The following is a 24817-nucleotide window of genomic DNA, read 5'->3' as shown; positions in this document are numbered from 1 at the left end:
ACTGAAGTGCACTGTATCTCTTCTGGGCCTTTCCACAACTGGAACTCTAAATGCACGGTCTTCAAATAGCAAAATCCCCAATTGTGCGGATAATTATGACTACTTTAGAGCATGTATATATCCACCATTTCTGAGCAGTACTTGGTTTCTATAAATGCTTTCACTCTGAAGTCACGCGCTATATGGTACTAAGTATCCTAGACCTCAGCTCTCTAAATAACCACCAATTACAATTCAGGACCCTGAACACTGTTTTTCTGTGTTTCCTTTTTCCCCCATATCTCTTATATCCAACATGTATAGTCACATACCTTCAGAAGACTCTCAAAAATGGAAAATGTAATGTTAGTAAATGAAGACAACATACCTTCTCAGTAATAGCACAGAACAATTTGGTGACCATTCATGTTCCATAGAGAATTATTTTTTTTATCTTCACCTGAGGACATTTTTGCATTTATCTTCAGTTAGAACAGGAGGGAGAGAGGGAGGAAGAGAGAGAGAAACATCGATGTGAGAGAGACACATCGAGTGGTTGCCACCCACACGACCCCGGTTCGCAACCGGGGCCCAGGACAAATTGCAACCGAGGTACGTGCCCTTAGCGGGAACCGAACCCAGGACTCTCTGGTCTGTAGGCCGATGCTCCAACAGCTGAGCCAAACAGGCCAGGGCCATAGAGAATTAAAAGTAACAAATCCCCCTCTGAGCTGAGTCTTACTGATAAAGATAATTTATTAAAAATCATTTAACTCCGCTCCCAATGGAAGCCATGAAGTGGTACAGCTTAAGAGAGAAAAGTTTCAACAGACCAGCTGGAGTCTTTAAAAAAAAAAAAGTCTTCTGTGTCACACAAAGAGTAAAGAAGGAGCTACACTTCAGTGAGATCTTCAAGAAACCAGCTCGAATTTCAATAGTCATTTTCTGAATAGGAATCCCTGGTCTCTCACTCTGGTGTTTACCCCACCATTTAGGCATGAAAGTCACCTTTCTGAAGTAGCCATGAGAAAGTAAAATAGAGATGGTAGAACCCAGGAGGAGCACTAAGGAACAACAGAAACTCCTTTAAAGAGTAGAAATTCTCTATTGACTGGCTAAAACAGGGGGAGTGTCAGGCAAGTGCAAAGGACAGGAGAGGTATAGGTATGGGGTAAAAATAGTCAGATGATTTCCATCCACCTCAAATAAGCCTCATTTCTTCATCCCTCCTGGGTTTTGTTGATCTTGGCTTTTTTTTTTTTTGCCTATCTGGCTCCCTGTGATGTGATGTGAGTTTTTATAGCTCTTATGTAAGTTTAGATAGATTTTTGTCTGGACTTCAATTCCAGTCATATCCTTAAGACTATACTTCATTCATTTATCCATCCATTTGGAATTGTATATTGAAAGGTGACTGTCTGAATTGTGCTAAAAACTATAATAAGATACCCAGAGATCACCCAATCTACCTATGGAAAAGAAAACAAAGACTGATCAAAGACTGATTTCAATACAATAGGTATAACATTGAGAAGTTTTGTTGTTGTTTTCATTATATCTGGCTCTATGTATAAATTCTTAATTAAAAGGTATTAGTCTATTGCTGCCTTATTTTTCAAGATGTGAGTCTTCTTTTAGCAAGAGAAAGGCTGAAAATTGGAATGTGAAATAGAGTGGATTTTGTGGTAAAATGAGAAAGAATAATAGAAGTAAATGACTGGAACATGGACTATTTGTTAGAGTATAAATGAAATGTAATTGACACATCATAAAATGTACATATTTAAAGTGCACAGTTTGTTTATTTTTGATAAATGTACACACCTATAAAACCATCACCATAATCAAAATTCTGAATATATACATCATTCCCAAAATATTCCTTTTACCCTGTTATAATGCCTTCCTCCTAATCATCCCCAGGCAGCCACTGGTCTGCTTTCTTTTAGTATAGATTAGTTTGCATTTATTTGATTTTTTTTTTCATAAACATACAGTATATATTCAAAGTAGCATATCTCTTTTAGTATTTATTCATATTGTGTATATCAATAGTTCCTTATATTTGTTCCTGAAGAGTATTCCATTATATGCCTATAATACAATTTACTTATTCATTTATTTATTTGAATTATTCCCAGGTTTTTACTGTTACAAGTATAGCTGCTATAACATCCCTGTACCAGTCTTTGTATAAACATATACTTTCTTTCCTCTGTGTGAGGTATAAATACTTGGGAATGAGTAGAACGTCTGGGTGATATTATAGCTATATGCTTAGCTGTTTAAGAAACTGCTGAAATGTTTTTCAAAGTGCGTGTTCCAGTCTTCCACATCCTTACCAACACTTGCATTCCCGGTCTTTTAAATTTGATACATTTTAATGAGTATGCAGGGATATCCCATTATAATTTTAATTTAAATATCTCTAATGGCTAATGATATTTAGCATATTTTCACATATTTATTACCATTTTAATACCTTCTTTCACAAATTTTCTGTTAAAATAATTTGCCTATATTTTAAAGTTGTTTTGTTTGTTTTCTTATGAGCTTTGTGAGTTGTTTAGGCCACAGTTTCATTACTAGATATGGTTTGAAAATACCTTGTTTTTCCCAGGGGTGGCTTATTTTTTTCATTCTCTTAACAGTATCTTTTCTTCTTCTTTTTTTCTTTTTGTATCTGTTGATGAAAAGGCTTTAATGTTGATAAAGTTCATTTTAGTTTTCATTTTTAATGAATTATGCTCTTAACTATCTAAAAATTATTTGCCCAACCCAAGGTTACAAATATTTTTTTCTGTTTCCTTTAAGATTTTAATGATAAGTCTGTGATCTATTCTGAATTTATTTTATTTTATTTTCATTCCTCACATGAGGATATTTTTTGACTTATTATCAGATTGAGTGGGAGGGAGGGAGAGAGAGAGAGAGACAGAGAGAAATATCGATGCGATAGAGCCACGTTGACTGGTTACCTCCCACACAACCCAATCAGGGTCAGGGGCAAACCATAACCTAGGTACATGCCCTTGACCGAAATGGGACCTGCAACTCATTGGTCCGCAGGCCGACGCTCTAACCACTAAGCCAAACTGGCCAGGGCCATTTTGAGTTTATTTTAATATTTGGATTAAAGTTTTGGGGTATTGTTTTGTTTTTTGCTTCCTTTGTATATGTCTGTGGGCATATGGAAAGAAAGTTATTCCAGCATCATTTGCTCAAAAACTATCCTTTCTCTTTTGAATTAACTTAGTACTTTGATCAAAACCTTTTCTCTATGTCACTAGACTGTACCCTTTTCTTCCTCTGCTATCCTCACCCTACTCAGGGTTCAGGGAAGTTAACGTCTACTAAATGGATCCACTGTACCCTCTTACGCTCTGGTTTCTGGTTGATTTGGGGCAGTGGGAGGAAGCAGCAGACCAGAATGAGGGAGGAACGAGGAGTTGGGGTGTTTATTACCACCTTGCTGTTTGCAGGACTGTTGCTGGAGAAATGTACCGGTGGAGTTTCTCCATCACCTGTGGGACGGGGGTTCTTGCGCTATCTTGAGAAAAGGAATTTTTCTAAGACTCACACGGGAGAAGGAGTGGTTTATATGTGTGTGTAGTTATATCCGTCAGTTTGTAAAGTCCGAGTTCCCTTAGTCCCGTCCTAGAAGACATGCAGCTGGAGTTTCAGCAGAGCTAGAAGCAGACCCAGTGTCCGGAGTTTCTGTTCCATGGAGCTGGGTTGGATGTAGCATTAGGATAATTCCAGTCCATCAGTCCATTGTGTGGGTCCCACTTGGCTGTGAGCCACACCGGCGAATGCAGGTGAGCACACCCCCTGCAAGGGAGGCCCACGAGCGCACGAGGGCCCAGAGAGAACGTCCTTTCCTGAGGAGCTTACGTATCTCAGATTTCATGCCCTTGCGGTGGCCACACCTATTCTGGCAAATTGCCTGTTTTCAGGTGTGATTGACAGGTAAGCATCTTCCCGGGTCACCCAGACCTTACTGGGCATGAGATCTGCAGAGAGTAGACCTAGAGTGTTAACTGCAGCTTTCTGGCAAAGCTGTATAAATGGCATGCCTATGTCATTGAGTCTCCACTTTGCTTCTTTCCTGCTATATCATAACCAGATGATTATAACAGCATCAGGACCACAGGTACATAGTAGATGCATTTCTTTTTCAAAAGTTACACAGTTCCTGTCTGCTGGACCACTACCATATGAAGAGTCTGTCCTTCTGAGTTCTCATTATTGCTCCCTTCACTTGTGCCTTCAGCTTAGGGCTGTTGTTGCTACTGCAGGGAGCTTCACTATCCCTTCTCATTTGTCCTAGTCCTGCCCACTCCTTAAAAATTGTTTTAAAAATCTCTTTAATTGCCCCTCTGGGCATTCGATATATTTTTTAAAGGGACACTGATTAAATCAGATATTAAATAAATTCCTTTTTTTTAAAATTTTCTTATTAATTTATTTTTGTTACAGATGTTTCTCCTTTTTTTCCCCTTTGACACCCTCCTCCCCACCCCCCTGAACTCCCTCTCCGGCTTTGTTGTCCATGTCCATTGGTGATGCGTACATGCACATAAGTTCTGTGGTTTATCTCTTCCCTCCCCCCACTTCTGAGGGTTGTCAGTCTGTACCCTACTTCCACATCTCTGGGTCTACCTTATTCCTCAGGCAGTTATGTTCATTATATTCCACAAATAAGCAGATCATGTGGAATTTGTCTTTTTCTGCTTGGCTTGTTTCACTTAGGATAATACTTTCCAGGTCCCTCCATGTCGTCTCAAAGGATAAGAGATCTTTCTTTCTTACAGCTGCATAGTACTCCATTGTCTATATATACAACAGCTTTTTTATCCATTCGTCTACTGATAGACACTTGGGCTGTTTCCAGATCTTAGCAATTGTAAATAGTGCTGTTACAAACTTGGGGGTACATATATTCTTTCTGATTGGTGCTTCAGGCTTCTTAGGGTATAGTCCTAGAAGTGGGATCACTGGGTCAAATGGCAATTCAATTTTTAATTTTTTGAGGTAACACCATATTGTTTCCCATAGTGGCTGCACCAGTCTGCATTCTCACCAGCAGTATACTAGAGTCCCCTTTTCTCCACACCCTCGCCAACACTTGTTGTTTGATGATTTGTTGATGGTGGCCATTCTGACAGGTGTGAGGTGATACCTCATTGTTGTTTTAATTTGCATCTCTCTGATGATTAGAGATGTTGAGCATTTCTTCATGTGTCTTTTGGCCATTTGTATGTCCTATATGAAGAGGTGTCTATTCAGCTCCTCTGCCTATTTTTTAATTGGGTTCTTTGTTTTCGTTTTGTTGAGTTGTATGAGTACTCTCTATATATTGGAAATTAACCCCTTGTCTGATATATCATTGACAATGATGCTCTCCCATACAGTCAGTTGCCTTTCCGTTTTGATGATTGTATCTTTTGCTGTGCAGAAGCTTTTGAGTTTGATGTAGTCTCATGTGTTCATTTTCTCCTTTGTTTCTGTTGCCTTAGGTGATGTATCAGTGAAAATTCTGCTGCGTATAATGTCTGAAATTTTGTTGCCTACAGTTTCTTCTAGGATTTTTATGGATTCATGAGTCACATTTAAGTCTTTTATCTATTTTGAGTTTATTCTTGTGTAGGGTGTAAGTTGATGGTCTAGTTTCATTTTTTTGCATGTAACTGTCCAATTTTCCCAACACCACTTATTAAAGAGGCTGTCTTACTCCACTGTATGCTCTTGCCACTGTTGTCAAATATTAATTGAGCATATTGCCTTGGGTTCATTTCTGGGTTCTCTATTCTGTTCCACTGGTCTATATGCCTGTTCTTGTGCCAGTACCAGGCTGTTTTGAGTAGTGGCTTTGTAGTATAACCTGAAATCTGGTAATGTGATCCCTCCTACTTTGTTCTTTTTCAAGATTGCTGTGGCTATTTGAAGTCTTTTTTGGTTGCATATGAACTTTTGAAGTATTTATTCTAGTTCTGTGAAATATGTCGTTGGTATTTTTTCTTTTTTTTGTAACCTCACCAGAGGACATTTTTTCATTTTTTTGTTCAGATAGAGTGGAAGGGAGAGACAAGAAGAGAGAAAGAGAGAAACATTGATGTGAAAGGTACGCATCGAGTGGTTGCCACCCACGCGATCCAACTAAGGCTCGGGACAAACTGCAACTGAAATATGTGCCCTTAGCAGGAACCAAACCCGGATCTCTCTGGACCACAGGCTGACGCTCTAACTGCTGAGCGAAACCTGCTAGGCCTGTCGTTGGTATTTTGATGGGGATTACATTGAATCTATAGATTGCTTTGGGTAATATGAAAATTTTAATGATGTTAATTCTTCCAGTCCATGAACAAGGTATGTGCTTCCACTTTTTTATATCTTCCTCTATTTCTTTTTTCAATGACATGTAGTTTTCTGTGAATAGGTCCTTTATTTCTTTGGTTAAATTTATTCCTAGGTATGTTAATTTTTTGCCAAGATGGTAAATGAGATTGTTTATTTAGTTTCTCTTTCTGTGAGTTCATCATTGGTGTATAAGAATGCCATTGATTTCTTGATGTTAATTTTGTATCCTCCTTTCCCAAATTCATTTATTAAGTCTAATACATATTTGATGGAGTCTTTAAGATTTTCTATATATAATATCATGTCGTCTGCGAGTAATGACAGTTTCACTTCCTCCTTTCCAATTTGGATCCCTTTTATTTTTTCTTCCTGTCTGATTGCTGTGGCTAAGACTTCCAGTACTATGCTAAATAAGAGTGGTGAAAGTGGGCATCCTTGTCTTGTTCCTGTTCTTAAGGGAAATGCTTTTAGTTTCTGCCCATTGAGTATGATGTTGGCTGTAGGTCTTTCACATATGGCCTTTATTATGTCAAGATGTGATTCCTCTAATCCCAGATTGCTGAGTGTTTTTCTCAGAAATGTGTGCTGGCTTTTGTCGAATGCTTTCTCAGCATCTATTGATATGATCATGTGGTTTTTATTCTTTATTTTGTTTATGTGGTGTATCACATTTATTGACTTGTGAATATTATACCAGCCTTGCATCCCTGGGATGAATCCCACTTAGTCATGGTGAATAATTTTATTGATGTATTGCTGGAGCCGATTTGCTAGTATTTTATTCAGGATTTTGGCATCTATGTTCATCAGGGATATTGGCCTGTAGTTTTCTTTCTTTATAGTGTCTTTTTCTGGTTTTGGAATTAGAATTATGCTAGCTTCATAAAACAAGTTTGGAAGTCTTCCTTCTTCTTGAATTTTTGGAAATAGTTTGAGGAGAATGGGTAGTAGTTCTTCTTTGAATGTTCACTAAAACTCCCCCATGAAGCCATCTGGGCCTGGGCTTTTGTTTGCTGGGAGAGTCTTGATTACCTCTTTAATTTTCTTAGTTGTTATTGGTCTGTTCAAGTTTTCAATCTCTTCCCGGTCCAGTTTTGGGAGACTATGTATTTCTAGAAAATTGTCTATTTCACTTAGATTGTCAAATTTGTTGTCATGTAGTTGTTCATAGTATTTGTTAATGATCCTTTGTGTTTCTGTGGTGTCAGTTGTTCCTTCTCCTCTTTCATTTCTGATTTTGTGTATTTGGGTTCTCTCTCTTTGCTTGTTGGTGAGTCTAGCTAAGGGTCCATCAATCTTGTTTATCTTTTCGAGAAACCAGCTCTTTGTTTCATTGATCCTTTGAATTTTTAATTTTTTTTGTCTCTATGTCATTTATTTCTCCTCTGATCTTTACTATTCTCTTCCTTCCACTTGCTCTGTGGTTTCTTTTTTGTTTTCTTTCTAGTTCTTTAAGTTGTGAGGTTAGATAGTCTATTAGAAAGTTTGCTTGTTTCTTGAGGTAGGCCTATAGTGCTATGAACTTCCCTCTCAGAACTGCCCTTGCTGCATCCCATAGATTCTGTGTTGTGTGTTCATTTTCATTGGTTTCCAGGAAGTTTTTAATTTCTTCCTTGATCTCCTCATTAACCCATTCATTGATTAATAACATGCTATTTAGCCTCCATGTGTTGAAATGTCTTTGCATGTTCTTCTTGCAATTGATTTCTAGTTGCATGCCATTGTGATCTGAGAAAATGCTTGATATGATTTCAATCTTCTTGAACTTGTAGGGACTTAGTTTGTGTCCTAACACGTGGTCTATCTTTGAGAATATTCCATGTGCACTTGAGAAGAATGTGAATTCTCTAGTTTCGGGGTGTAATTCTTTGTAGATATCTATTAAATCCATTTGGCCTAGTGCTTCATTTAGAGTCTCTGTTTCCTTGCTCATTTTTTGTCTAGAAGATCTATCCAGTGATGTCAGAGGGGTGTTAAAGTCCCCTGCTATGATTGTATTGCTGTTGATTTCTCTGTTAAAGTCTTCCAGAAGATTTTTAACATATTTTGGTGCTTTTATATTGGTTGCATATATGTTTACCAAGGTTACATCTCCCTGTTGGACCGATCCTTTCAATATTATATAGTGGCTTTCTTTTTCTCTAGTTACGGCCTTCATTTTGAAATCTATTTTATCAGATATGAGTATTACTACCCCAGCTTTTTTTTTTTTTCCTTTCTGTTTGCTTGGAAGTTTTTTTTTCCCATTTCTTCACTTTCAACCTATGTCAGTCTTTTGTTGTGAGGTGGGTCTCTTATAAACGACATATATATGAGTCATGCTTTCTTATCCAATCATCTACTTTGTGTCTTTTTATCGGAGCACTCAGACCATTTACATTTAAGGTGATTATTGATATGTACTTATTTATTACCATTTTTGTTTAGTGTGGTCCTATTTTTCTTTCTATTTCTTCTACTAATTACAGCAGTCCTTTTAACATTTCTTGCAGTGCTGGTTTGGTGCTAATGTATTTCCTTAGCCTTTTTTTTTTTTTTTTTGCTGGGAAGCTCTTTATTTGACCTTCTATTTTGAATGATTGCCTTGCTGGGTAGAGTAGTCTTGGATTCAGATCCTTGTTTTTCATGACCTTGATTACCTCAAGTCATTCCCTTCTGGGCTGTAGTGTTTCTGTTGAAAAGTTAGCTGAGAGCCTTATGGGGGTTCCTTTGTAGGTAACCTGTTGCTTATCTCTTGTTGCCTTTAGGATTCTCTCTTTGTCTTTAGCTTCTTAAACTTGAATGCCTTCTTCCTTCACCAAATTAGGGAAGTTTTCTGTCACTATTTCTTCAAATATATTCTCTAACCCTTGCTCATTTTCTTCTTCTTCGTGGACTCCCATGATGCAAATATTATTATGTTTTCAGTTGTCCCACAGAAGAACTTGAAGAGCCTTTGGGTCTCAATTGAATAAAAAACTTCCTCAGATGTTCAGTGTAAAGGGATTTTCCGAGGGTGGGGCAGATGCAGGTTGTTAATAAGCCTCAATTTGCATTTCAATGGCCATCAGGTGGGTTTGAATCTCAGAGAGAATGGCTGCAGCCTCACCCCAGAGCCCTGGGAAAGAATAAGATGATCACTGTCCTGAGTGGCCACAACTCAGCAAAAGCTCTGAGGGTCCTCCAAACCCCGAGTGTCCCCACACAGTTCCAGTCCAGTTCGCCCCCCCTCTGCTGAAGCCCAAGGTGAGTGGTTATGGCTATTTTAGCCTCTGTCCCAGCTCTGCATTGTGGAGCCATTTGGGAGTTTAACCCCGAGGGTGCTGCTCACAGCTAACACAGCTGCTGTCTGTGGGCTCCCAGTTCCCTCTCACACCTTCAGAATCCTTCCAGAATTGATTCAGTGTCCCTGGTTATATGGTCCTCACAAGCTGCTTTTCTGTTGCTTTTTACCAACGATTTGTCTTTATTTTAGTTGTAATTCCAGTTTGGTCCTGGGAGATGGTCTGTGTAGCTTCCATTCATTCTGCCGCCATTTTGGAATTCCAATTTTCTTGTTTTTTTATTTTTTTTTTCTTTATTGATATTAGAGAGAGAGGAAGGGAGAGGGAGAGAGAAATAGAAACATCAATGAAAGAGAACATCCACTGGCCACCTACTGCATGCCCCCCATTGGGGATTTGGCCCACAACCTGGGCATGTGCCCTGATTGGGAATTGAACAGGTGGTTTCTTGATACATGGGTCGATGCTCAATCACTGAGCCACATGGGTTGGGCAATAATTTTCGTGTTTTTATCCCTCAGTTTTCCAGGTCTTGGCCAATTAGCAAAGCATTTTAAAATGGATAACTAAAGTAATAGGCACTTTGAAATAAATTATAGAAATGCACTAAAGTAAAATCCTGCCTTTTAACACTATACTTAGATATAATGTTATCAGGGGGAAAGTGGAAAAAATTACATAGAAACTCTCTTTACTATTTTTGAAATGTCATGTGTGTATTAAATATTCCAAAAAATGTATATGCTTATATGCATAATCCATGGACACAGACAACAGTTTGGTGAAGGCCTGGGGTGGGGCAGGAACAGGGTGGAGAAGGGCAATGGGGGAAAAATGGAGGACATATGTAGTACTCTCAGCAATACAGATAAATTAAAATATTAAAATGAAAAAATTCAAAGCAAAAATTATCAACATGAAAACTAAAAAAATAAATAACATATATAGCCCATCTTCTACCATGTGATTACATTAAAATTCACATATTAAAAAGCAAAATAACAAATAAATCTATAGTTGCTACTCAGTACTTTAGATATACTTTACCTTAACTACATACTAGGTTAAGGAGCCCAGAAGAAGATTCAACAAGTGTATTAAAGGCTTTTTCTATAACTAAAATATTTGAGTCTTATTAGTTTAAATATGTGACTATGTATAGTTCTACTGTATTTATGACATTCATATATGATCCTCATTCTCATTTTGTAATCTCGTGGCCCTGCACCTTTTTATTTATATATTATAGTAGAGCAAGAACCCATCTATCTTTCCGTATGTCTCTTTGCCATCCTTCACTTAATGGCCCCCCTCAATAAGGTTTCTGGACTAGAGAACCTCGCATTTGCTATTTTAATACTTTCGGTTTAGGTTAAAATCATATGGAGTCAAAAAGAATCATCTGCTTTACCTGTGTGTTTTGTAGACAGCGTAAGGCTATTGAGGAAAAATATTATGCCTTTTACGTCTTCTGTAGAACAGCTCTGGGCTTCTGTTGGAAGTGAATTCAATTCAATTTCTGAATGTAGGATATGCCTGGGCAGAGTTGCAAACCCAGATTCTTATATCTATTCTTCTACTAAATAACTGTGTGATCTTGGGTAACTCATTTTCAGACTTTTCTCTAAAATGAACTCATTAAATCAGATTATCTCCAAGGTCTCTTTTAGCTCTGCGGTGGCACAGTTTTCACTGTAAATATTAGGCAGTAACAGAGAAGTAGAATTATATGGCATCCTCTCTATATTGAACCCCTCTGTTTCCCTGAAATCCTCAAGGAATAGTCATCAGTCTATAAGCTGAACACCCATGGCTTTGATCTTGAATATTTAGAAGTTTATTATGAATAAATAGCCCCAAACTAGTAAGCATATTTGAAACTCTGGAAACAACTCGTATCTAAACCTCTCGGGTTTGCAAAATTGGGCAGTAAATTGTATGACAAGGGGTTTTCTCCCGAGATTTCCTGTGCTTGTTGCTTCTGGCAGGTTGGAATTAGAGTGAGAAAAGCCAGTTTTGTGATACCTTGTTACTGCTCTCCCAGGTGGAGTTCAGAAGTGTAGACACAATGACAAAGGTGATGAAAACATAATAACAACAAAAGAAGAATTTAATCAAATTTTATCGGCTCTCCAAAAGCTTGCAGGTCTGGCTCTGCTGGCGCCTTTATTTATTTGTATATTGCCTTTGTAAAATGGGCTCTCTTCCTTGGGGAGGGGGAGGAAGTTATGTAATTACCAGTTGAAAATGACTAGATCTGTACCAGTGAAGCAAAATGTGATCTTGGATTCTAAGTGCAGGCAAAACATAATACTAAATGGGGATACCACCAACCTCTTCTTGTTAAAATCCTGAGCATCAGATATCAAAACTATCTAGAGTCTATTTTGTCCTTCAGCCGTGCTCATTAGTGTCAATTTTGACTAGATTCTCCCAATTCAGTCTTTTCCAGCTTCCCTCAGCTAAGCCCATTTGTAGCTTCATTCAAGGTCTCATCATTGTTCTCTGACCAGATAAAACAAAAATAGTTTCCTTCCCAGAGCTGTTGCCTGGTGTCCCATTGGTTACCACAGACCTTTCTTCAAACAACTCATTCCTTAGATGATGCTATATCTATGCCTTCATCTTAACCAAAGCAAAATAAATGAGGCATTTACACTGGCACTGGCCCTTACTCCCATGTCCGGAAACTTTTCTCTCTCTCTTTTTTTGTTACTTCCAGAGCTGATGGCTAGCATTTAATTCTATTGCCAGCTTCATTCAATGCTGTCTGTCCTCAGCTTGCTCTTCTAAATATCACTGGCTGTAGTCCCTCCCTATGTGCTCTGTGAACTTGGGGACATTCCCTGTCACTCACATCTGTATCTCACCTGAAGCCTAGCATAGGCTTCCGTCCTTTTCTCTCCCGGGTGACAAGTTTTGTTCCAGGACCTAATTAGCATTCCTTTTCTTCTCTGTTTGTTCTGTGTTGATTTTTATGTCTCATTGTGCTCTGGGCCCAAGAAAGAAATTAAAATTATTAGCATCACCATCTATAACACCCCTCTTATGGTCCATCTTTGTTAGAAAGTCACCTTTTATGGTTATCATCATCTCAATTATTCTGTTTGTGCAAGTGTCAAATGTAACTTAGCCCTTTTTAGTACCTATTTTGTCCTCTGGTTCATGTCTGTATTGCTTTGCAATCGAAACCACAAAGTCTTGTGGGCTGGGGTTATGTTTTTCATCTTTCTATCATCTGCTATATCTAATAGGCCATTAGTGCTTAGTAAAAAGTCCCAATGTGACTTTTAGACATGAAATATTTGAATGATTTAATGTAAGTTATAGATTTTATTTCTCATATATGGAATTGCATATTTATCTTCAGTTCAACAAACATTTGTTGAGCAACTAACACAGTGTCTTATACATAGTAAACCTTCAATAAATATAGAATAATGTTTCCCATATTAGTGACTTATTTGCACAGTGAATAGAGCCTTAGCAGAAAGGAGGTAATAAATAATTCCTTAAACATTTCTTGGTTTCTTAATCATAGTTCTTTACACTTTGGTTTCAGGGTAGATTGCATTAAAATAATGCCAACCTCATTTGAGAAGCCAATAAAAGATTCTGTTGAGAAAGTTGTCATTCCATTGAACTTTAGATTATCATAGAGATTTGGGAGTAAAAAATGAGGTTTTGTGAGACTAGCTCTTTTTCATTTCCCTCTACTCACTGATGGAATATTTCATAAGTGGATCTTCAATAAGAGGTTTTATTTTGTTTTGTTTTGTTTTTGTTTTTTTTTAAATGTTTTTATTGATTTTTGAGAGAGAAAGGAAGGGAAAGAGAGATAGGAACATCAATGTGAGAGAGAAACATTCATCAGCTGCCTCCTTCATGCCCCCTACTGCGGATTGAACCCACAACCTAGGCATGTATCCTGACCGGGAATCAAACCGGGACCTCTCAGTCCATGGGACGATGCTCAATCCACTGAGCCACACCAGCTGGGCAATAAGAGGTTTTATTGGATCCAAACTCGGAACAGCCCTGTGGTGCGGTGGGTATTGAGGATGTAGTGGTTATTACATTTTACAGAATACACACATCAAAAAGGAAGATGTGAAGATTAAACAGCAGCCCTTAAATAAGCTAACAATGGCAAATAAATACATGAAAAGATACTCAACATCATTAGCTATTAAGAAAGTTGAAAAATACACAATGAGATACCACTACACACACATTAGACTGGAAAAATAAAACAAACTTGGCGATACCAAATATTGGCACGTGTATGGAGCACAAGGAACACTGCTGGTGAGAATTCAAAACGTAAGGTGATTTCTTAAAAAGTTAAATAATCTCTTACATATAATCAATCCAATGCCTAAGTATTTATTATAAAGAAACTAAAACCTATGTTAACATAGAAACGTGTATGTGAATGTTTATAGTAACTTTATCCATAGTTGCCCCAAACTGGAAACCACACAAATGTCCTTCAACTGATAAATAGATAAATTAACTATAGTATGATGATGCAATGGAATACTACTCATCAACCAAAGGAAACAAAGTACCGACACACCCAGCATCATGGATGAATCTCAAAGGCACTATGCCAGGTTAAAGCCAAATTTCAAAGGCTCAATCCTTAGGATACCATGTATATGCCATTCTGAAAAATTTCAAAATCACAGAAACATAAAACAGTATAGCTGTTACTAGTGAACATATTAGAAAGAGGAGTTCACTATAAAGGGGCCAAGTGAGGAAATCTTTCAGGTGATGGGACCGTTTCTTATCCTAACTTGGTAGTTGTTTTATGGCTGCATCCATTTATGTAAACTCAGAGAGAGATATACTGAAAAGGTTGGATTTTACCATATGATTTCTAGTCATTGTTGTTAAATACAAGGTCATCACTTTGAATGATTAAGTAAGATTGTGGAACCTAATTCAATTGATGTGGTCTTTGGAACTGGAGACAGGTAAGCTCAAGTATAGCATCTGGAGGCTAGTTTTAACAAAATCTGGTATTTCATCAACCTTTAAGAAGAAAGAGTTTGTGTGCAGAGGAAGTCTCTCCATTTCATTGGTGAAGACAAATAACTACTTGAAGATTAGAAGCAAATTATGTAGTATGTTTTCCCTGTGCACAGAAGATGCAGTATTTCTGACTTTGTGTACCATTTTAGGAACTTTGAACTGAATTTCACTGCTTGTCTGGATATAGAAAAGCTCTTCCATCCTATTTATATTCATATGTATTAGCTATTTTGTTTAGTTGCTATAATAATATTGTCAGATTGTTACTATTATCTCCATTTTGTAGATGAGGAAGCTGGATCTCAGATGAGTTTGTTGATGTATCAAAGGGACCACCTCCTAGCTGTCATAGACTTACAGAAAGTGGAAGTTTGTAAAAGGAACAATGGCCTTGGCCAATGTTTCTCAGTGGTTAGAGCGTTGGCCCAAGCTCAGAAGTGTCTTGGGTTTGAGTCCCAGTCAAGGGTACATACCTGGGTTGCAGGTTTGATCCTGGCCCTGGTCAGGGCTTATGGGAGAGGCAACAATGTGTCTCTCTCACATCAATGCTTTTCTTTCTCTCTCCCCTTCCTTCCCTCCCTTTTTTCTACTCTCTATAAAAATCAACAGAAAAAATATCCTCTAGTGAGGATTGACAAAAAAAAAAAAAGAGGAATAATACCTTTATTTTAAATCATCTAATTCATAGAACTATTATATACAATTAAGTATTAAATATAACATTTCTAATTTTAATTTAAAATAGTAGTAAAGGAAATAATAACATTTAAATTACTAATAGTCACAGCAACCTAATTTGGGTATCAGTTTCATTCTACTTTGTGACCTTGACTACCTTGACTCCTTGTTCTCAAAATCAACATACATTTGACTCTTACAATATTATATATATTCTATTCTATGTTTCTTTTGCTACTTACCAAGGAATTATAGCCATTTTTTTGTGTGTGTGGAACAATTCAGTTTATACTTATTGATAGTCTACAATATTTAGGCTTCAAAGATACAGTGATCAAAGGCATAATTCTTTTCCCAAAGGAGTCTTGGTCTAGTAGTAAAAACAGTGCAGTTATATTCATAGTAGAAAGTGTGCTATGATGGAATAATTCTGAGTGGTGTTGCATAACCCAGAACAGTGTGTAAATACATTTAGAGGATGTTTATATTTGGTCTGCACTGAAAGAAGAGGTTCAAAAGGAGATTGAAGAGATGTGGTCACTAAGGTAGAAACTAATAGAATGAACTTTATATTTTTTAAACATTTCATATAATTTAATAAATTTGATGTAGTATAATGTGCTTAGCCCTTTTTAATGGACATTTACTTATAATCAATGTTAACTGTTATAAATAATGTGACCACATACACTTTTGTGCATATAGCTTTTATCTTATTTTGCATTATTTCCTTAGAATGTATTCCCAAGTGTAAAATCACTGGGTTTTATTATATAATGCTAAATTGCTTTTGAAAAGACTTATACCAATTTACAGTGTCATGAGCAATATATGAGTGCACCGGTTTTGCCAATACTCTCTAGCTTTGCGTAATATTACACTTCTTTAAATTTTGCTAATCAAATAGTTACAGAGAGGTAGAAGTAATTTCTGAGAAGAACTATTTGACCAAATATATATATATATATATATATATATATATATATATATATATATGGGAACACAACTCATTTGGGGCAGAGTGATGAGAATGATATAGCAGAAATGTTCAAAATGAAGTATTTTAATCATACAAATCATAACATTTGAGAGCATGATTTTGTAATTTGCAATGAGAAGTAAACTATGTTGAAACAATATTTGAAACAAGAAGACCAATGTTCTTTAGTGGGGTTTTGGATTAATGCATTGGGTCTTGACAAGATCCAGCCCTCAGGAAAAATTCACCACTGGTGTATTTTATTTCCACAGATGTGTTATGAACATTATATAGCAACCTACTGCTGACCCAAGTCCCTGCTCTTATACATTCATTTATCTCTTGGTAACATGGGCAGTACTTTCAGATGAACCATGGATCTAATGGGAGAAGTTGGAATGAGATTTTTTCCTAGAGTGAGTCCCACCAAGTTCTTAGTCACTTAGAAGTGTCAGGCAGAAGGGACTCTGACAGGCAGTTCCGTCAGGGTGAACAGAGAGTTTTAGATCAAGCCCAGGAACATTACTGTCAGAAATTACAACCTCAGCGTTGACATAAATGTTGACAGCACCATTTTCACTGATAGTGGTATCAGAGCAGATTATGATTCACAAAGGACTGTCCAACAAGCAATGATTTAGATGAAATGCCCCCAAATAAGTAACGGAAGAGAAAGGAGAGAAGCAAAATATGAAGACTGCAGGTTGCACAGTTTTATTAAGACATAGTCATGCTATGGCAGCAAGCATCTCTGTCCTGGTAATGAGGGCTTGTCTACAACTTTATTTAAAGGGAAACATATTAACGCAAATTCAGATTTCCCCCTCTCGCCTATCTCCTAATGCAGTCCTGTGATATATACTGTTCTGTGAAATGTTTTGAAAGAATGACAGTGGTATAAAATTTTAGGACAGATGACCAAAATTTTTGGATACCAACAGTGTTTCAGAAATTAAGACTATGTAAGAAAACCAATGACCTCTTGGTAAAGAAAGGCACATGGAGATAGGGACACATTTTCCCTTTTCACATGTAGAAATACTATTAATTTACCAAGCTCATCTCAACTTTCCCCCGTAACTGCTTAACCCCAGTAACTAATTTCTCTAATTCTGTGAGTCTCAGGGATATTCTATTATGTAGCATTGTATGTCTTCAATTGTTTTCAAAAGTGCTAATAGATAATGTGTTGACCTCATTTAAATTTTAAATGCTTTTCTACTATTTTTCCCTTACACCACTTAACAGAGAGGTTTAAGCAAGTATTTCATGGGGGATACATTGAGATATTTAAATTAAGGTGAATTGAGTTATCTTGTGGGAACCAAAAAATATCTGTGAATCATCCAACTTCACTTTTGTACAAATGTTTTTCCTTTTCTATTTGTTTTCAGGGAAAAAATTCACATTATTTAAGTATTTTATATAGAAAATAATTTGAGAAATTCCTGAGCAATTCATAAATTATGTTTCTAAGCCCCTTATGCAAATTGTCTAAAGTGCAAAATTAAGTTAAATACATCCAAATGAAAAGATTTTATTTAAATCTCAAAGGCTTGATCTTTCTTCTAAATGTCACGGTAAATATAGGGAATAACATTCTGGAGACCATTGTATTTTCAACTCATATTAGCACCTTATTATGCTACATTACAGTGACCTCTATATTTGTCTTTATCACTCATTTTATATTCAAATGTTGAGTGAAGCAAATGTATTTTGTGCATCATTGTTTACTTCAATGTTTTTGTATGGTAGCTGGACTATGAGAAATACTTAATACATAATCTAGTAAATGATAAGTGAATGGATCAATAAGTCAAGGTTGCTTCCTTAATTCCCTTTGGAAGAGGCAACAAAACTATAAAATCATACAGTGAGAGAGGATGCAGGAATGGGAACTGATAAAGACTGTTCTAATATAAGCATTATTTGCAAGAGAATAAAATTTTCTGACCTGTAACCATCACAAAATCAACTGTATATTGTGTATGAATAATTTTTATAATATAAATTTCAGGGGGAAGCCTTGGGACATAACAACCCCCCATCCAATGACAAACTGGAAATATTAAGGAGTATAAAATCCTTTTAGTTCATTTCTCAAATTTTGACTTAATAAGTACCACCCTCTAAAGAAATAAAGCAATTAAATCGACCCCCTTTTATAAATGGATGTCAATTCTGCCTAGACGTCTGTGTGATTTGATTACTGTACCCCAATTAAGAATATTTCTGAACTTCTTCCTGAAATTCACCCTCTTGGAAAACACATTACTCTTTCCAGAAGATCAGTTGAGTTATATTATAAATTCCATGCCATTATTACATCTATTTTTAATAAAAATGTTTTTCCTAAAAAATAAAATGTAGCTTCTAATAAAGAATTCAAGTATAAGAAATGTAGTGAAATTAATTAAAAGCAACCAAAATTCTGCTAACCAAGACATTAGCAGTCAACATTTTGCCACATTTTGTTATTTAACCTATTAACTATTCTAAGTTTATACTACTTTAGTGATTGAAATTATTCATTATATTTGCCCCTACTAAGCATGTTCAACAGAATTATGCCCCAATGATCTGATTACGTGATTCCACTTTGAGAGCCTCCAGTGAAGAAAAAGTGGATTGAGCCCTGGCCAGTTTGGCTCAGCGGTTAGAGCGTCGGCCTGCGGTCCGGAGAGACCCGGGTTCGGTTCCCGCTAAGGGCACGTACCTTGGTTGCAGTTTGTCCCCGGCCCTGGTTGGTAGTGCGGGTGGCAGCCACTCGATGTGTCCCTTCACATCGATGTTTCTCACTCTCTCTCCCTTCCTCTCTTTCCCTCCCACTCTATCTGTACAAAAAATGGAAAAATATCCTCGGGTGAGGATAAGATTAAAAAAAAAAAAGAAAAAGTGGATTGAAAAGTGGAGTGAAAATCTGAGTTAATAAAGCATCTAGAATAGAACTAAGAGCCATGTAATAACAATGACAACAACTTATATTTATATGTGTCAAGCTTTCCTCTGAGTAATTTATATCGATCATCACCAAAATCCTCTGTTTGATACTATTTCCAAACTCATATGATAGTTTAAATAAATAAATGAATCAGAGGAATTAGGAAATCTTCCCAAAGCTACAGATAGTAAGTAAAAAAAACCCAAGGAGTCTGGCTGTACATACAAATATTTCCATGCAAAAAAATACTATTTATGATAACATGATTCAAGAATTTTGCATTCTTTTTCATGACTTGATTCTTGCACCCAATTTTGTCTCATTCAGCTATCTAGGAAAAAAATGCAAGAAATAAAACAGAAAAACCTAGAGCTATCATAATATGGTTAGTGAATATGGTGCACATCAGTGCAACTTTTCTGTGGAAGATCAAATTTAGGAAATTCTGACAGTTTGAAAATAATTTCTCAGACTATATTCCTTGATTAGAGGGGTCATCTTACTCAGGACTCCGTGATCTACGGACCATACCTAACTACTGTGAATTCACTTTTAAAAGATTAAATGAAATAGCCCCATGCTCCACAGAACGTTAGACATGGTCATGATGGTTTCACTGGGAGGTCTGTCATGTTGACGAGAAGCAGAATTGAGCTGTTCTGATCATGAACCTGTATAGACTGTGGTCTGAAATGATGGTTGAGATGATCTGGCTCTAATACCCTTCAATTCTAGACTTTTAAAAAGGCAAGATCTGGATTGAAATCATTTCTCTGGCAGGAGCTCTTAACACTCGGTCCTGTGCCTGCAAGGTATTGAAAAGAATCTACCTCCCACCTCCACCCTGCCCTACTTTCCTCAGATCCTATTTCTACAAAAGTAAAAATAAAAACCCACAGCCTGCAAGTCCCATTCTGTCACCTTTCAGTCACAGACCATTTGGCCTCACCATTTGACCACCAGTGCCACACCGGTGAATGTGTTTATTCAAGTCCACAATGGATGCCCTGGTTACACCAATAAGAAGAAATTAATACATTTCTGAAAAATGCTACCATTGTTTTAGCAATTCAGACTCCTGGGGGCAGCTGCCCTGTTATGTTGATTCTCTGGTCATAGAAGTTGCTCTGGGCTGTGGAGCATGTTAAAGGTGGCAATTGATGGCAAGGAAGTTTGGTCGCTGCAGGTGTAGGCCTTAATTGGGGGATCAGGTGCTCATAAAGAGTGTGCACAGAGGGTGTAGAAATGAAATGACTCAAATAATAGAGCTGTGGGAAGGCCACATTCTGGAACCCAAATAAAAATCCCTTAAACTCTCTCTCAGCTTTGTTCCCTCTTAGCTGTATTTAATGAGGACATAAATAATTCTGTTCTAGGCATTCAAGAATGAACAGTCAGCTATCATCACTGGAAATTCTTTTCTGTTATATATGTCTTATTAGTACTCTTGATTATATCATTACCAGTAATATGACATTATTGTCATGGTTGTCATCATCATCATTAGTTTCTAGGACTTTCAATATAAATAATCCTAAAGGAGAAAAAACATATCGTGATTAGGATACAGAACAGCTGAGGAAATAATTTTCAACATTTTTGGGAAAAGAAAAATGTAATGAGAGGGAATAAAGATAGGGGAAAGAAGGTAAGAGAAAGTGCAAAGACCCCACTAATATTGTATTTCTCAATTCATTGAATGAATTTGCCTTCAGTCCTTGCATACAAAAGAACTTTTAATTCTGTAATAATTTGACTTTAAATGATGTAAATATTTTTTTAAAAGAAAAGTGGAATATAATGAACATAACAATCTGAGGAATGGGGTAGTCCCAGAGACATGGAAATGGGGTACATACTGACAATCCCCAGAAGAAGGGGTGGTGGGGGAGAGATAAACCACAGAATTTATATGCCTGTGTGCATGAACAATGGGCATGGACAACAAAGCTGGAAACTGGATTGGGAGGGATGGAGAGGGAGGGGGGAATCAGTGGGGGGAAAAGGAGAAACATCTGTAACAAAAATAAATTAATTAATGAAAATAAAATAAAAGCAAAGTGGCCCAGCCAGTGTGGCTCAGTGGATTGAGCATTGTCCCATGGACTGAGAGGTCCCAGTTTAATTCCCAGTCAGGGCATATGCCTGGGTTGCAGGCTCCATCCCCCATAGGGGGCATGCATGAGGCAGCTGATAGATGTTTCTCTCTCACTTAATATTTCTACCTCTCTCTCCCTTCCTTTCTCTCTAAAAAATCAATGAAAACATATTTTTTTAAAAAAGAAAGAAAGTAAAGTTAACAGACATCAGCTGAATAGTTGGAGATTTCTTATTAATAGGCTCTTTTTAACATAAATATTATCCAAGAATTTACAGGTCACTCCAACAATATTATTTTGCCACCCATCTAGAAGATTTCAAAAAAATGGCTATGAAGACAATAACCTGAACTAGCAGTATTTTGAGCCATGAAAAAATTGCATCTTATTCTTTTTTTATACCCTGTCTCCTTTATTTCCTCTCTTCGTCAACAGCATACAAATCTCCAAAGCTAACACAAAATAAAATTGGAAAAGAGATAAACGTTTGAAACAGTCTTCTATTTTCCTAAGTTTCTATTCACACATTTATCTAACACTTATTGCAGATAATCTTGTTTAACTTCCACAGTAACCACAGAAGTATCTATACTGAGCTCACATTTAACATAAAGAAATAGAGAGTTACAGTGGGTATATGATTTGTTCCTTGTTATATAGCTGTTGAATAGCATAGGAAGTTTCTGTAGCCATCATCAAATTCAGGGTTTATAATTCTAGGCTGGCTATTTTTGAACTACCCATTACTATGTGTCTTTATTTGTCATACTGACTTTCTATATCATTTCCTCCCTCATCTTGAAAGAGTTCTAGCTCTAGGCAATTATATGTAGTTCTGTATTATCTTCTATTTTAATAAAAAGTTTTCATAGTCAGAAATATAACATTTAGAGGAAAGTCAACTAAATGACATATTCAAGAATTTCTTCATTGTCCATGTAGTTTGAATAAGTCTGAATGCTAATATAATTGAACAACTTTGGCCTTCATTGAACTTTTAAAAATATATCTTGTGAAATGTATGTTTTATTATCTTGCTCAGTTTTCTTTTGGTGGATTTATCTTATTAATGTGTAGAAGTATATCATATACTCAGATATGAGCCCTTGTGGTTAGTGTGTTCCAAACAATCTTTTTCCACTTTGTGGTAAGCCTTTTTGTTCTCTTAATGGTGTCTTTTGATAAACAAATTCTCTTTTGTTTTAGTTCCATATATCAATCTTTCTTAGGGGTGGAGGAGGGGAGAGTTAGTATTTCTTGTGTCTTGTTGAAATGTATTTTCTTATATCAAAGTCTTAGAGATTTGGAGATACTCTCCTATATTATCTTCTAAGAAATTTATTGTTTTCCATTTCTCATCTAAATCTAAAAATCAGTGTGGAACTTATTTTTGTGTATTGTGAAAAGAAAATGACATGACAATTATGTTCATATGGATATCTAATTATCCCAGCACCATTTAATGGAACTGTTGTATTTTCACATTGTTCTAAGGAGCCATCTTTTTTCCTAAATCAGGTGTTGGATAACTATGTTTCTTTGTGAATACTCTATTTTATTTTATTTCTCTATTTGTTTATTCTTGTGCCCATAGCATGAAATTTTAGTTACTGTGGTCTCATAATAATTCTTGATATTTGTAGAGCAAGTGTTCTTACTTTGTTATTTTCTTCAAGGGCGTCCCATCAATTTTCATTCCTTTGCATTTCTATATATCTTTTAGAACTGTATATAACAAATTTCACATACAGAGACACAGAAAAATGGCTGGGAATTTTATTGGGATTTCAAAACTTTTAGCATTTTGCCCTGGCCGGTTTTGCTCAGCGGTTAGAGCGTCGACCTGCGGTCCTGAGAGACCCAGGTTCGGTTCCCGCTAAGGGCGCGTACCTCGGTTGCAGTTTGTCTTCCCCCCCTCCCCCCGGCCCTGGTTGGTCGTGCCGGTGGCAGTCACTCGATGTGTTCCTTTCACATTGATGTTTCTCTCTCTCTCTCTGTTCCTCTCTCTCCCTCCCACTCTACCTGAACAAAAAAATGGGAAAATGTCCTCGGGTGAGGATAAAAAAAAAAACTTTTAGCATTTTAAGCCCTGCTTTATATTGGATCATTAGTTGTTCCGTGCAGTGTTATAAAGGACAAATATATACTAAATATATTCTTCAAAACTTTTATCTTTTAACAATTTTATTTTTAGTTACTCTATGAGTGATTGCATCAAGTTATTTCTAATTATAGCTCTATAATATTTGCTTCTTACTTGGGGACTATATTATTATTTACATACAAATTTGCAAATGCTCATCTTTTTAATTTTGTGTCTCTGATTATTCTTGATTGGGTTTCAGACATTCTCCTTGCAAAATTATATAGAAAAATAATGTTAGGATTATATTATTTTCCTTTAGAAAAGTAAATTTGTTTGTTTCTGCCAGATACCTGGTAGCACCAACACCCTGGAATCACACTAATATAATTTCATAAATTGAGGACATTAATGAGTGCAGTCAGGGATTACTGCTCAGGAAATATACAATAAAACAAACAAACAATCAAATAACCTATCAACACCACAATAACAAAAGCTAAGCATGTTCATCTTACTCATTAGTAGAGTGAATTTTCTACATCAAACTGTTATAGTTCCTCTGATAATTGGCATATAGATGCAAAGGCATTTGCAAAATTCTGCAATTAGGAATCCCAAATGGTAATTATCAGTTTTGGGGCTGTACATCCTAAAGAAAAATAAATTATTCAACAAACTCTGATCTCACTCACAGTTAGCTTTTTACATTCCCCCCCCCCCTTAAATGTGACTAAGCAAAACTTAGACAATGTTTGTCGGAAACAAAATGGATAGAATAATAGAAACAATTGCCCTTAAAGAAAAATAAATCTGTGAGGGAAAAAAAAAATTATTTTTTAATGAAAAAGATGTTTTATTTCAGTGTTCTCAGACAGACTTTAGAATATATAACATCATATTTAAAAACAAAACAAAACAGAATGTTATGGGGAAAAAAACAATGGGAGAGTGATAAAATATCTTTGAAGTAAAAATATGATTGCTAATTTAAACAAATGCATAATAATATAAGAGAAATGTTGAGAACATATTCTCCAAATTAAAGGAAAAGAATTATAAAACACAATAGAAAAGTTGAGATAGGAGAAACAATTCAATTTTATATAGATTAAAAAAAAAATCAAAGAGTGAAGAAAATTATGAAGAAACAAATAGAGGAAATTTTCCAGAACTATCAATATTTGGCTCAATACAATGAATGTAAGAATGTCAAAATAAAAACCAGAACAGCAAAGGACATAAAAGAAAGGTCTAAGTGGCTTTCATTCAATAAAAGCATGAGACATGTACAGAAACAAAAATAAGTCTACCATTAAATTTGCATCAGCAAGATAGATTAAATAAAATTATAGAGTAATAATTTAAAAATACTGAGAATTATTTTCAAAG

The sequence above is a fragment of the Molossus molossus genome, unplaced genomic scaffold, assembly GCF_014108415.1.
Source record: "Molossus molossus isolate mMolMol1 unplaced genomic scaffold, mMolMol1.p scaffold_m16_p_6, whole genome shotgun sequence".
Classification (NCBI taxonomy): domain Eukaryota; kingdom Metazoa; phylum Chordata; class Mammalia; order Chiroptera; family Molossidae; genus Molossus; species Molossus molossus.
The sequence above is the reverse complement of the archived record's forward strand: the minus strand, read 5'-3'. Positions refer to the sequence as shown.